General features: G+C 46.4%; 2 non-coding genes across 2 annotated transcripts; both read left to right on the top strand.

The window, feature by feature from the left end:
* The first annotated feature begins 4,580 nt into the window (after nt 1-4,580).
* Nucleotides 4,581-4,684, top strand: LOC138468635 (U6 spliceosomal RNA). Its single transcript, XR_011268384.1, has one exon. It is a non-coding gene; the product is annotated as a U6 spliceosomal RNA (small nuclear RNA).
* A 4,619-nt stretch (nt 4,685-9,303) lies between these two features.
* Nucleotides 9,304-9,407, top strand: LOC138468650 (U6 spliceosomal RNA). Its single transcript, XR_011268397.1, has one exon. It is a non-coding gene; the product is annotated as a U6 spliceosomal RNA (small nuclear RNA).
* The last annotated feature ends 2,957 nt before the right edge of the window (nt 9,408-12,364 follow it).

The following is a 12,364-nucleotide window of genomic DNA, read 5'->3' as shown; positions in this document are numbered from 1 at the left end:
TCACCTGCCAAGCGAGAATCATTCTTTACTTGTAAGTCTTATTGACCGAATAAACAGAACGCCATTCAATTCTATGTCTTGTGGCTCTAAAAAAGTAGTGTTTCAAAGGTATTTTTCTCTGATTATACCAAACTTAGTGCTATGGCCTTGTCTCCTTCTTGTTGCACATTTTCTATGTAGCACATCGCACTGCATTGCTGGCTGGCTTTAGGCAGTGTTATCAAACATTCCTTAATGCTACCTCTTTAAATAGTTCTAGGCCTTAATCCTGAATAAAGCTTAGCAATGTCTTGTAGACTTTGCTTTTAGGTGTGTGATTTTCTTATTGATTTAACTATCCTTCAAACACTGCCTTATCAATTGCCACTTTCAAAACGCGCTTCAGGACTTAAAAGCTATGTGTAGCGCAGAAGTCAGGCAGAGAGAGAGCATAGATACAATTAGGACATATGGGAACCCACGTGCTTGCATGGAAAAGCTTTCAGGACGTTTTCTAAATGGAAAAAGGCTCAGTGTCTGGTGTCTGAGCATGGAAGTGATCCTTCACACGCATAGATTCTTGGATCTTGGTTGGTTGAGGAGGGGGGAGCTAGAAGCCCTGAAGTCATGTCAGTCACTGGCTCCTTTCCTGAAGTTACTGAGACCCCACAGCCTTCCTCCCTGTGTCACAGTTTATGTGCCAGGGCCTGGGCTCTGCTGCTGCTTTGGTATGCAGCCAAGCACTACAGGTTTAGTTACTCAGAGTTGCCAGTTAACCATCCCACCTCCATCTCTATGCATTTGTAACAATCTTGCTATTGTAGAGTAAGCACGTCTAGGGGAGAGAGAGAGAGAGAGAGAGAGATGGAGCTCTGCCTATGCAAATCATTTGCCGTTGTCTTCTGGGGAGCCCACTTTTTCAGCCGCTCGAAGCCCTGTTTGACTGCCAGCCTGTTGGAGAAGACCCAGATTCAGCCCACCAGCCAGAAAGATGAGGTTAGGCCTTTATCCGGTGTACAATTTGCCACCTGTCCATGAGTTACTGAGGTCCATAAAAAGCTCAACTGCAGCTCTCATAGAGAGGTCATTGGCTGATCGTGGCCGATCAGGGGCGTGAAGGGCAGAGGGCTAGAGAGAAGGGTGCTCATTGCCCTGCCCAGGGACAGACACATCAGCCCTGCTCGCTACCAGCTGTCAGGTGTGGCTGTGTATTTCAAAATGTTGCTGCCCTCGATGGCAGGATTTCTTTCCTGCCTGAATCATAGCCAAAAAATATTCTTTGCTCTGCAGGTGGGGGCTGTGCCGGACAGTTGCCATAGTATATAAATGTGATATTTGTCTCCTGAACATAAGCCAAAGCCCAACTCGACTCCATTAGAGCACACATGCAGGGAAATAGAAACCATTTCTTACTTTTAGGGGCCATCTGGTGAGCCTTGATGTTGAGGCTTTAGAATGCTGCCTAGTCTTGCACTGCCATAGAATCAGCCCTGTTCATGAATGTTCACAGCATGTCCCACTCATATAATGAAGACTATATTGCAAACACTGAGATACACTGGACTAAACCTTAAAGCAATTAAACCAGAAGTCTGGAAAGATGTCAAATCGGATAGGGGTGCAAGATACAACCTCTAGTTTCACAGTCAGAGGAGGTTTACATTGCACCACTGGCTCCTGTACCTCTTGTGTAATCCTTCTACTGCCAGTTGAGGGACCCAAAGGTCTCCAAGGTGCCTTTCTTAAACAGGTGCTCTGATAATGTTTGCTGTACCTGATGTGGTAGCATACATGTGAAACCAACTTTTCCTGTTTCTAGGAGCTACCTCTGAAGTCTAACAGAAGGCTGGTTGCAGGGTTCATAACAGTGTTTTGGTGCTAGCAAACTGCCCTCTCTGCTACCTAGTCACTGCCTATTGCAGGTGAACATATTTATGTGCTTCTCTTGATGAGTGCTTTGTGCTAGAGTGCCCTCACCCATGCCATTAATGTGGACAGCGACCCATTAAAGTAAATGGATGCATTGAATAGTCAGTTATATTAATTGCGTCAAATGAACCATGTAGTACATTACACAAAGGCTTTATTGTGGTCACATTTTGTTTTTGTCCAGATATAATTCTTACTACACAGGTTACTTAGAAGTGTACTTATCCCTCTGTCTTGCATATTGCTATAGGTCTCACCCTAGGGGAGACATCAATATTTTTTCCAACGCATGGTGTAGGGATCACCTTTATCCAAACCAAAGGATGTTTCAAATGTCAGGGAGAGATTTACCCTCCAGTCAGAAAAGTAAACCAGCAGTGTACAGACTTCTGTGGTAAGCTAAGGTGGACTGGCTCGAGGATCATGATGGGGAAATGGGCCAGGTGCATTCGGATCAGATTTGGCCTATCTACAACAGACTGTCCTTGGAAAGACGCAAAAGGGTCAAACAGTTCACTTCTCTCTATGTCTTACCATCCATTCTCCTTTCTCTATCTGGGATGGCATATTAATATACTAACCTGTTGGCCTCGCTGGGCCGCTGATTTCACTTTTAACAGTCTTCTGTTCATTCATTGGGCCTTTACGAGTTTGGTGGTAATTCTTGAGGGATTACTGCCAAATTCTTTTACAGTTACCACCGCTCGGTCCCTCAAACTTATGGCAGGATTTTAAGTGAGTTAACAGTTGTGTTACTCCCCATTTGGCATCCACAGGTCTACATCGGCATTTTGTCACATTTAGCACATATGGTAATTCCACTACTGTAAATCGAGCAGTTTATGACCTTTAAATGGAAGGCTTACCTCCAGCAATATGCTGGAGGTCAGTCCTCCAATTAGATACCAAACCTATAAAATGGCATTGTGGTAAATCAATTCCCGGTCAGAAATGTGGCAGCATGAGAATTACTGCCACTTTTCTATGGCACAGCTAAACTCATATTTAGAACTATTGGGCCTTATTATGAGTTTGGCAGTCATTCCAGAGAAATTACCACCAATCTCGGTTACCATTATCTCCATGCGGGTCCGTAAATTTATTGCAGGATTATCAGTTGGTAGCAGGGCTGTTAGACCCCGTTTTCCATTGGACTCCATGGGGATTTATTTGGTTTACTGCGAGCGGTAATTCCGCCACAGTAAATCTGATTATTTTTTTATCTTGAAGTGAGAGATTTACCTCCAGAGTGTTTTTGGAGGTAAATCCTTCACTTCGCGTCAAACCTATAACTCGGCGGTGCGGTAATGGGAAATAGTGGCTTGGAACTGAAATACTGCCTCTTTTTTACAGCAGCGCCAAAGGGTTGATGAGGCCTTTTTTTTCCTACCTCCCTGGGTTCCAAATGCCTTCCAAAGGCTTTGTCAGGAGTAAACCTGTGACAGTCCCTGTCTCAGATAGCTATGCTAAGACTGACTCCCTGCGCGGGAGAATGTTTGTGAACAGTGACGGGGCAACACTGCACCAGGAGGGATGGGGCACAGGGCACTCCCTACAACAGAAGCCCCCTGTCATAGGTGGCACTTGGCCTCTTACCTGGACCAGTAAAGGAATCGTCAGATGTGTCTTCTCTCATCAGCTGCCAATAATTGTATCACCCTCTCTCCCTGCTCTCACTTAAGTAATACCCTTCATTGCCATAGGTCTCCCCCTTTCTGGATCACCACATCCAGCTACGGGAACAACCAAATTTACATTATTGCCTTCCTTACTTTTTTTTTAATGTTTAATTATTTTTATTAGAATGATAATACAATAGAATTTAAGAAAAACTTAAAATCATAAACATTCTTTTTATTCCTTTTTAACGGGAGCATCAGAATCTCCAGGCCGTTACCATGGGAATTATGTCATATATACTATTCGGGGTAATACTCACGAGGGTCACTCTTTACCATGCGCCTCCCTGCAGTCCTGACCCTCAAATGTAAGTGGCAGAGCCCTGCAGCGGAATATATGCTTTAAACATTTACTTATAGTATCAAACGCCCTCAGTTATAACCCAAAAAAAAGTTAGTACCACGAGCCTCACAAGTTGAAAAAATTACTTCACTTTGATCTAATACCTGGTGTAAGAGATTTACTGTGCGTATATAATGACACTAGACCGCTGGAAAATGGGTGAGGGGATAGGCATCCTAAGCATGTCATCCAGATGAAAATTGAAATCAGTCATAGAATACATATGTTGCCTGCAGGCATCGAACTGGCACCCTCTGGCGGTGGCACCATATACAGCTGATTATTCATGAAGAGGTAACTGACCCACAAACACATGATCACAAGCACAGAGTCTTTTTTCTGGCCTATCAGACCTTTGGGCTGCTTTCAGGCACACATCACTAAGCCATTGTGATGCGTCTTCTCTCTTTCTATGTAACCTGGACCATGACCCTTTGCACCTCTGAATGTTATAGTCCGACAAACAAATCAGTTATTTTGGATTAAAAGAGCAGTGAAGAAACCTGGATCATTGTTTTTTTACCCTCATATTCATATCTCCTCCATAAATAATAGGTGTCTGGCCAAAGTTACACCATACCAAGTGGGCCTATGTTAAAAAGCCTGCACATTCTGGCGTCATAAATACTGTGTGGGGTGTCTTTAACTTTGTGCGCTTCGGCAGCACATGTACCAAATCGGAATGATACAAAGTAGATGAGCATGGCCCCTGCATAAGGATGACGTGCAAAATCGTGGAGTTGCGTACTTTTTATCACCTGCCAAGCGAGAATCATTCTTTACTTGTAAGTCTTATTGACCGAATAAACAGAACGCCATTCAATTCTATGTCTTGTGGCTCTAAAAAAGTAGTGTTTCAAAGGTATTTTTCTCTGATTATACCAAACTTAGTGCTATGGCCTTGTCTCCTTCTTGTTGCACATTTTCTATGTAGCACATCGCACTGAATTGCTGGCTGGCTTTAGGCAGTGTTATCAAACATTCCTTAATGCTACCTCTTTAAATAGTTCTAGGCCGTAATCCTGAATAAAGCTTAGCAATGTCTTGTAGACTTTGCTTTTAGGTGTGTGATTTTCTTATTGATTTAACTATCCTTCAAACACTGCCTTATCAATTGCCACTTTCAAAACGCGCTTCAGGACTTAAAAGCTATGTGTAGTGCAGAAGTCAGGCAGAGAGAGAGCATAGATACAATTAGGACATATGGGAACCCACGTGCTTGCATGGAAAAGCTTTCAGGACGTTTTCTAAATGGAAAAAGGCTCAGTGTCTGGTGTCTGAGCATGGAAGGGATCCTTCACACGCATAGATTCTTGGATCTTGGTTGGTTGAGGAGGGGGGAACTAGAAGCCCTGAAGTCATGTCAGTCACTGGCTCCATTCCTGAAGTTACTGAGACCCCACAGCCTTCCTCCCTGTGTCACAGTTTATGTGCCAGGGCCTGGGCTCTGCTGCTGCTTTGGTACGCAGCCAAGCACTACAGGTTTAGTTACTCAGAGTTGCCAGTTAACCATCCCACCTCCATCTCTATGCATTTGTAACAATCTTGCTATTGTAGAGTAAGCACGTCTAGGGGAGAGAGAGAGAGAGAGAGAGAGAGAGAGAGAGAGAGAGAGAGAGAGAGAGAGAGAGAGAGAGATGGGGCTCTGCCTATGCAAATCATTTGCCATTGTCTTCTGGGGAGCCCACTTTTTCAGCCGCTCGAAGCCCTGTTTGACTGCCAGCCTGTTGGAGAAGACCCAGATTCAGCCCACCAGCCAGAAAGATGAGGTTAAGCCTTTATCCGATGTACAATATGCCACCTGTCCATGAGTTACTGAGGTCCATAAAAAGCTCAACTGCAGCTCTCATAGAGAGGTCATTGGCCGATCGTGGCCGATCAGGGACGTGAAGGGCAGAGGGCTAGAGAGAAGGGTTCTCATTGCCCTGCCCAGGGACAGACACATCAGCCCTGCTCGCTACCAGCTGTCAGGTGTGGCTGTGTATTTCAAAATGTTGCTGCCCTCGATGGCAGGATTTCTTTCCTGCCTGAATCATAGCCAAAAAATATTGTTTGCTCTGCAGGTGGGGGCTGTGCCGGACAGTTGCCATAGTATATAAATGTGATATTTGTCTCCTGAACATACGCCAAAGCCCAACTCGACTCCATTAGAGCACACATGCAGGGAAATAGAAACCATTTCTTACTTTTAGGGGCCATCTGGTGAGCCTTGATGTTGAGGCTTTAGAATGCTGCCTAGTCTTGCACTGCCATAGAATCAGCCCTGTTCATGAATGTTCACAGCATGTCCCACCCATATAATGAAGACTCTATTGCAAACACTGAGATACACTGGACTAAACCTTAAAGCAATTAAACCAGAAGTCTGGAAAGATGTCAAACCAGATAGGGGTGCAAGATACAACCTCTAGTTTCACAGTCAGAGGAGGTTTACATTGCACCACTGGCTCCTGTACCTCTTGTGTAATCCTTCTACTGTCAGTTGAGGTCCCCAAGGGTCTCCAAGGTGCCTTTCTTAAACAGGTCCTCTGATAATGTTTGCTGTACCTGATGTGGTAGCATACATGTGAAACCAACTTTTCCTGTTTCTAGGAGCTACCTCTGAAGTCTAACAGAAGGCTGGTTGCAGGGTTCATTCCAGTGTTTTGGTGCTAGCAAACTGCCCTCTCTGCTACCTAGTCACTGCCTATTGCAGGTGAACATATTTATGTGCTTCTCTTGATGAGTGCTTTGTGCTAGAGTGCCCTCAACCAAGCCATTAATGTGGACGGCGACCCATTAAAGTAAATGGATGCATTGAATAGTCAGTTATATTAATTGCGTCAAATGAACCATGTAGTACATTACACAAAGGCTTTATTGTGGTCACATTTTGTTTTTGTCCAGCTATAATTCTTACTACACAGGTTACTTAGAAGTGTACTTATCCCTCTGTCTTGCATATTGCTATAGGTCTCACCCTAGGGGAGACATCAATATTTTTTCCAAAGCATGGTGTAGGGATCACCTTTATCCAAACCAAAGGATGTTTCAAATGTCAGGGAGAGATTTACCCTCCAGTCAGGAAAGTAAACCAGCAGTGTACAGACTTCTGTGGTAAGCTAAGGTGGACTGGCTCGAGGATCATGATGGGGAAATGGGCCAGGTGCATTCGGATCAGATTTGGCCTATCTACAACAGACTGTCCTTGGAAAGACGCAAAAGGGTCAATCAGTTCACTTCTCTCTATGTCTTACCATCCATTCTCCTTTCTCTATCTGGGATGGCATATATTACCAAACTAACCTGTTGGCCTTGCTGGGCCGCTGATTTCACTTTTAACAGTCTTCTGTTCATTCATTGGGCCTTTACGAGTTTGGTGGTAATTCTTGAGGGATTACTGCCAAATTCTTTTACAGTTACCACCGCTCGGTCCCTCAAACTTATGGCAGGATTTTAAGTGAGGTAACAGTTGTGTTACTCCCCATTTGGCATCCATAGGTCTACATCAGCATTTTGTCACATTTAGCACATATGGTAATTCCACTACTGTAAATCGAGCAGTTTATGACCTTTAAATGGAGGGCTTACCTCCAGCAATATGCTGGAGGTCAGTCCTCCAATTAGATGCCAAACCTATAATATGGCATTGTGGTAAATCAATTCCCGGTCAGAAATGTGGCGGCATGAGAATTACTGCCACTTTTCTATGGCACAGCTAAACTCATATTTAGAACTATTGGGCCTTATGAGTTTGGCAGTCATTCCAGAGAAATTACCACCAATCTCGGTTACCATTATCGCCATGAGGGTCCGTAAATTTATTGCAGGATTATCAGTTGGTACCAGGGCTGTTAGACCCCGTTTTCCATTGGACTCCATGGGGACTTATTTGGTTTACTGCGAGCGGTAATTCCGCCACAGTAAATCTGATGATTTTTTTATCTTGAAGTGAGAGATTTACCTCCAGAGTGTTTTTGGAGGTAAATCCTTCACTTCGCGTCAAACCTATAACTCGGCGGTGCGGTAATGGAAAATAGTGGCTTGGAACTGAAATACTGCCACTTTTTTACAGCAGCGCCAAAGGGTTGATGAGGCCTTTTTTTTCCTACCTCCCTGGGTTCCAAATGCCTTCCAAAGGCTTTGTCAGGAGTAAACCTGTGACAGTCCCTGTCTCAGATAGCTATGCTAAGACTGACTCCCTGCGCGGGAGAATGTTTGTGAACAGTGACGGGGCAACACTGCACCAGGAGGGATGGGGCACAGGGCACTCCCTACAACAGAAGCCCCCTGTCATAGGTGGCACTTGGCCTCTTACCTGGACCAGTAAAGGAATCGTCAGATGTGTCTTCTCTCATCAGCTGCCAATAATTGTATCACCCTCTCTCCCTGCTCTCACTTAAGTAATACCCTTCATTGCCATAGGTCTCCCCCTTTCTGGATCACCACATCCAGCTACGGGAACAACCAAATTTACATTATTGCCTTCCTTACTTTTTTTTTAATGTTTAATTATTTTTATTAGAATGATAATACAATAGAATTTAAGAAAAACTTAAAATCATAAACATTCTTTTTATTCCTTTTTAACGGGAGCATCAGAATCTCCAGGCCGTTACCATGGGAATTATGTCATATATACTATTCGGGGTAATACTCACGAGGGTCACTCTTTACCATGCGCCTCCCTGCAGTCCTGACCCTCAAATGTAAGTGGCAGAGCCCTGCAGCGGAATATATGCTTTAAACATTTACTTATAGTAGCAAACGCCCTCAGTTATAACCCAAAAAAAAGTTAGTACCACGAGCCTCACAAGTTGAAAAAATTACTTCACTTTGATCTAATACCTGGTGTAAGAGATTTACTGTGCGTATATAATGACACTAGACCGCTGGAAAATGGGTGAGGGGATAGGCATCCTAAGCACGTCATCCAGATGAAAATTGAAATCAGTCATAGAATACATATGTTGCCTGCAGGCATCGAACTGGCACCCTCTGGTGGTGGCACCATACATAGCTGATTATTCATGAAGAGGTAACTGACCCACAAACACATGGTCACAAGCACAGAGTCTTTTTTCTGGCCTATCAGACCTTTGGGCTGCTTTCAGGCATTCATCACTAAGCCATTGTGATGCGTCTTCTCTCTTTCTATGCAACCTGGACCATGACCCTTTGCACCTCTGAATGTAATAGTCCGACAAACAAATCAGTTATTTTGGATTAAAAGAGCAGTGAAGAAACCTGGATCATTGTTTTTTTACCCTCATATTCATATCTTCTGCATAAATAATAGGTGTCTGGACAAAGTTACACCATACCAAGTGGGCCTATGTCAAAAAGCCTGCACATTCTGGCGTCATAAATACTGTGTGGGGTGTCTTTAACTTTGTGCGCTTCGGCAGCACACGTACCAAATCGGAATGATACAAAGTAGATGAGCATGGCCCCTGCATAAGGATGACGTGCGAAATCGTGGAGTTCCGTACTTTTTATCACCTGCCAAGCGAGAAACATTCTTTACTTGTAAGTCTTATTGACCGAATAAACAGAACTCCATTCAATTCTATGTCTTGTGGCTCTAAAAAAGTAGTGTTTCAAAGGTATTTTTCTCTGATTATACCAAACTTAGTGCTATGGCCTTGTCTCCTTCTTGTTGCACATTTTCTATGTAGCACATCGCACTGCATTGCTTGATGGCTTTAGGCAGTGTTATCAAACATTCCTTAATGCTACCTCTTTAAATAGTTCTAGGCCTTAATCCTGAATAAAGCTTAGCAATGTCTTGTAGACTTTGCTTTTAGGTGTGTGATTTTCTTATTGATTTAACTTATCCTTCAAACTCTGCCTTATCAATTGCCACTTTCAAAACGTGCTTCAGGACTTAAAAGCTATGTGTAGCGCAGAAGTCAGGCAGAGAGAGAGCATAGATACAATTAGGACATATGGGAACCCATGTGCTTGCATGGAAAAGCTTTCAGGACGTTTTCTAAATGGAAAAAGTCTCAATGTCTGGTGTCTGAGCATGTTAGTGATCCTTCACACGCATAGATTCTTGGATCTTGGTTGGTTGAGGAGGGGGGAGCTAGAAGCCCTGAAGTCATGTCAGTAACAGGCTCCATTCCTGAAGTTACTGAGACCCCACAGCCTTCCTCCCTGTGTCACAGTTTATGTTCCAGGGCCTGGGCTCTGCTGCTGCTTTGGTACACAGCCAAGCACTACAGATACACAGGCCGATTCATGGAATTAATGTGCGCCGAGAATTCCCGCGCAGAGGTGCCAAAACGTGCGATTCGCAGTAAAAGTGCGAAAATCGCAGTGCAACTGCGAAAATCGCAGGGAAACCAGCGCACATCGATTCATGGAAGTCCGTGCGTGAGAAAAATATTAGATGTGCGCTGAAAAAGTGCGCGGTGCACGCCGGCGCACAGGTCATCCAACGGCGTGCGCCACGGCCGCTGCGAAATCGCACATAGAGCGGCGCACATCACAAAAGTAGGAGGAACACGGGGCGTAACACTCGGAATGGGGAACAACGCGTGAAAATATGGGCGTCACGGGGGAAGTACAGGAGGCAAGTGCGCGGAACGCCCACACGCTCGCCTACAACTCGTATTCATGGAATCGAATAGGGCAAATCAGCGCACGGGCAATGACGCGCACAAGGCCAAACAAGTACGCCACAAGAAAGCAGGCAGAAGCGTCCCTGCGCCTGAAATGAATGTGCGCCAAAATGTGCGCTAACAAAAAGCACCCATATACAGCTATGATGAATGATCCATACAGTGGCCCTCTAGGACAAATGAGGTGCAAAGGGGTACCGACAAACACGGACACCCGTTGTGTGAAAAATAGCGTGTGCGTGTATTACGGGGTTCGCGGGAAGTTCCACACGCGATTGGCCTGCACACGTGTATTCCGGGGTGCACGGGAAGTTTCACACGCGAATATGCATGGTACGTGTATTTCGGTGTGCGCGTGAAGTTCCACACGCAATTTCAGCAGGGTAAGTGTACTCTGGGTGCGCGGCAAATTCCACACGCGAATCCAGTAGCCTACGTGTATTTCGGGGGTGCTGGGGAGTCCAACATGTGAATTGGCCGTGTGGGTCCTCCCAGCTGTTCCCTCTACACCCTCCTCGGCCCCTGCAGGCAGCCCACACCACAGGGGACTACCCTGCACCCTTGCACATGTCCCGCAGGCAGCCCATCCACCATGGCCATGCCCCCTAGCCAACCCACATGTCACCTTGCACTACTGCCCACCAACGCATGTCTCCCTGCACCCCCACCCCCCAGCATCCAGGGGCACCCTCCACCAGGCCCCCACTCATGTCTCCCAGCACCCCCACCCCCCTGCATCCAGGGGCACCCTCCATCAGGCCCCCACTCCTGTCTCCCTGCACCCCCACCCCCCTGCATCCAGGGGCACCCTCCACCAGGCCCCCACTCATGTCCCCCTGCACCCCCACCCCCCAGCACTGTAGGGCACCCTCCACCAGGCCCCCACTCCTGTCCCCCCTCCACCCCCACCCCTTCCCAGCACTGTGGGGCACCCTCCCCCAGGCCCCCACTCCTGTCTCCCTGCACCCCCACCCCCCAGCCGTGCGATTTGCCTGGGTACGTGTATTCCAGGGGTGCGCGGGTAGTCTCACACGCGATTCCATCAGGGTACGTGTATTATGGGTCCGCGTGAACTTCCACACGCGATACCAGCAGGGTACGTGTATTTCGGGGTGCGCGTGAAGTTCCACACGCAATTTCAGCAGGGTACCTGTACTCCGGGTGCGCGGAAAATTGTCATGATGCCTACCCCCAGAGCATCAGGCCAGGCCCAGAACCCCCGGAAGCAGGCATCATGCCCTCGGGTAAAAGCCCAGCGGCCCCTTGTAGGGACTCTTTGGACTCAGTCCTGGCGCCTTTGGCGCCAGGCTCATGTTGGACATCAGTCCTGGCGCCATAGGCGCCAGGCTCATAAAGGGAGGTGTTTTGTGCACTTACCTGATGCAGACCATGCTGCACGCTTCAGGCCTCCCTGAGACCTGAAAGGGACTATTTTTTCATAGGGACTATTTTTTCACTCGGGCGTGGCCAGGGAAGGATACATACCTAGTTGGGGAAGGATACATACCTGGGACTTCTTTGGAGGCTATTTAAGCCACGCCCAGACAGCAGCTCATGCTTCGCGTTGTTCTGCTTCCTGCAGCTTAACGCTCACCATGTCTGCTCCTGCTCCTGGACTACAGCCACGCCCGTCTTGAACCTGGAAGACCTGCAAGGAAGGAAGAGAAGAGAAAGGTGAAAACCAAGGATTATTTCAAGCTTCTTACCTGCATCCAGAATCTTCTCGCCAGCATCCCTGAAGGAAGACTTCAATTTAAAAGCATCGGGTTGCTCGCTGCAGCGCCACGCTTCACTCACCTGTCCTGTCCTCGAGACATCTCCCGGCTCCA

Source organism: Ambystoma mexicanum, chromosome 4q (genome assembly GCF_040938575.1).
Source record: "Ambystoma mexicanum isolate Mex_15411 chromosome 4q, UKY_AmexF1_1, whole genome shotgun sequence".
Taxonomy (NCBI): Eukaryota; Metazoa; Chordata; class Amphibia; order Caudata; family Ambystomatidae; genus Ambystoma; species Ambystoma mexicanum.
Note: the sequence above shows the minus strand (reverse complement) of the source record. Positions and strands in the feature narration are given on the sequence as shown.